The sequence below is a fragment of the Ruditapes philippinarum genome, unplaced genomic scaffold, assembly GCF_026571515.1.
Source record: "Ruditapes philippinarum isolate M1 unplaced genomic scaffold, ASM2657151v2 ctg1418_1_1_1_1, whole genome shotgun sequence".
Taxonomy (NCBI): Eukaryota; Metazoa; Mollusca; class Bivalvia; order Venerida; family Veneridae; genus Ruditapes; species Ruditapes philippinarum.
In genome coordinates, this window is record NW_026862366.1 from 312,121 (window position 1) to 315,408 (window position 3,288).

Consider the following 3,288-nt stretch of genomic DNA (forward strand, 5'->3'; position numbering starts at 1 on the left):
TCTGTAACTGCATTAAGTGATGATTTGTCCTCCATGCATGCTCACTTTTCTGTTGATCATTAGCTTGACTGTACAAACTATATCGAGAGCTGTCCTAGTCCTACTCACCGCAGCGTTGGCTTCAACTTCGTTGGTATACATATTTCAAATTAGTATTTGTGCAGTATTAATTTCTTAACAATCAGTTCTTTTTCTATCTTAATGTATCAACGGTAACCCTCTACTTCATATAAACATGTTTTGATGGCTTTCCGACCTCCACCCTTCTTTGAGGCCTCAAACAGTGAAACATTACCCTATTTAGGCCTTAAACACTTTTTTCGTTTGGAAAGTATTGCTTAAAAAGTGATTACTTTTTCGGCGCCGCCCCTGTCAAAGATGTGCATCAGGGGCTTGCAAACATAACCATATTTAGGCTCCAAACACTGTTTTTCGTTTAAAGAATATTGCTAAAAAAGTGATTACTTTTTCGGCGCCGCCACCAGTCCTGTCAAAAATATACATCCGGCGATTGTCAGATGAGGGATATTCACCTTTCTGTTTGGGGGTTTGAAGGGGCGGTAGTCCTCCTAATCGACTAGAGAATTTTGGACTTGTGAGAAATGATCTCTGGTCGATCATAATGTAATGTGTAATCGACGCTGAAAAGCCTTTGACACTATCTCAATCCATTGACAAGTTGCAGCACTTTGAAATCACTTTTGATGGAAAAAATGAACGCAAAATAGTGATTTTTGGCAATTTTGAGATGTCCCCTCGTTGCCATGGTAACCGAACATTTAATTCTGAGCATGGCGTTACAAAGGCAATGGTCCAGTCAACAGTTGTGCCAAGTTTGATTAGAATTGAAGAGTTTTTCATAGTTTCATAAGAGTTTGAACTTGTTACAGGAGGTGCAAATATATTGAACATATGAGTACTTTCTTGATAAGAAATATATATTTGTGTATCATATTTGATTTTTTCATAGTTTTGTTTTCCTTTACTTATTGACCTATTTAGTAGAGCGTGCTGTCTCCCCTGCCAGTTATTGTCATTGTCACTGCTATAAAATATGTAAATTAACAAAATAAATAAAGCCTATCAAGTAACGATGGTTACAGCCGATATAGTTGGGACGCGCCCATTATAATGTTTATATATTCTTTGCTAAGTTAATCATTTCTAAACGTTTCATTTATTAGGCAGAAGTATAAATCGATTCTATTTTGATTTTGTATCGGTAATGATTGACAGAAAAATATCAACGATACATTAATTTATTTTATGTTAAAGAACACAATAAATCGCATATCACAGAATTTTATCGGATGTGCTTGCAGTTCTTAATGAAATATTCTAACACGACCCGCATTTTCTATTGAACATAAAAGAACCGAAAGTGTGTGTTATTATGCAAAAGAGTCACTGTTTGACGTTCTATATTTAGACATGTGACGTAATCATTATACATGTGACGTAACCACTATGAAATCCGACGCGCTGACAATAAGTTCGGAAACAAATCAGGCGCAAATTTGCTTAATAGCAGGTACGGCAACATTTATTTGTTTATGTCGTGTTAGAATCGAAATAATATATCCAAATCGGTGATTTTATCACTGGATAACATCACTGTTTGTCGTTCGGATGCGCATCATTATACCACTCGGGCTACGCCCTCGTGATATAATTCCTCGCATCCGAACTCCAAACAGTGATGTTATTGAGCGATAAAATCACAGTTTGGGATATATTATTTTTTAAACAATAACATTTTTTTTAATTTGCAATATATTAGGTAAATCTACTTGAAACTCTCAGGTTCGGTTCCTTACATCTGAGCAGGCTGCGGTAACATATTATATCCATGCGACTGATTCTGACGAAGATCAGCCGGCATGTACATAAATATGTCACAGTTATCCCTAATATGGTGAATTGTTCTGTCCAGATTGAATGATTGACAAGTCTATGAAAGTAATTTGGATTGGTTATCTTGAAAATTGACTTGCATTAAATTAGTACATGTATATTCAAAACAAATATAAATAATAAATGTATCAGTGTTAGATTGGGATATAATATGCCTTATTGCTTAACTTTATATCAGAATATCAGCTTTTACAAACCTACAGGGGCAATGAGGACAATCACAACGGTTTGGCTTTTTCCTAATCAATTTCCAGATGATGATATCAGCAAGATGTTCTGAATAACAAAGATGTTAAAGTACTTAAATAGTTCAATATTATGATTTTACTATATGGGGACAGATGTCAAATGAATTTGTGATTTACAGCAGCAGAAAAATCCCCAAAAACATCATTACTTGCCATACAAATTGAATAACATTCTTGTCCCTTGCTGGATGGAAACATAATAGAAAACTTTTGCATCACACAGTTATCTTACAGTATCTGTTTTGTACAATTAAGATTTGAATCTCAAAAGACAATTACACCAAGACCACTGTCTAATATTTCAGTATTCCTTCGAAAAATCTTATGTTAAAAAAGGTGTTATTGAAATAATATAATTTAATTAGATACACAGTACATGTATAAATTCGTTTCTGCAATTTAAGAATGATATTATATAACAAATAATTTACTATCTAAGGCCCATTATGCTTTAGAAATGTTTAGCTTTATTTAATTTTTCAAAACTGTTCTTTAAGTTTTGATTTCCAAAAATAAATCCTTTTTTTTTTGCCATATACATAATTTATCTGAGGTTAATTTTGTTATGTTGTCAATTGGTGAATTAATATTTTGTATGGAAGTTAAAATACTACATGGTTAACATTTTGCTACCTTTATAACACATTACTGCACGTTCAATGCTATATCTTAAAACATGCTCTTAAACCATTATCAAAACATTGTTTAACAAATGTTTGACTTTTCTAAAGAATATTTATTTTCTGAGGCATATTGTGCCTTGTTAAGTATAGAGTAGTGTTTTTTAATTAGCATAAAGGGAATTTCGTCGATCTGGCCCGAGCGAGTCAAGTGACAGACCGACAAATTTAGTATCTGTTAGTCTATATGATAAAATTTATGTAAATTTATTTATTTTGAATAAAATAAAAGAAAAGATATGTTGATAAGCTTAAGGTATACATAAATGTAATGTTAAAATTTTGTTATTATTTTCATAGGTATTGTAAACGTTTAGATTTCTCTAATAATGTTTAGCTTAAAATGAGATTATTCTGATATTAAAAATGAGATTATTCTAATATGCATTTATTTTATACAAAACCATTTTTTTCTACAGCAATATATATTCATTATCCCATATTCT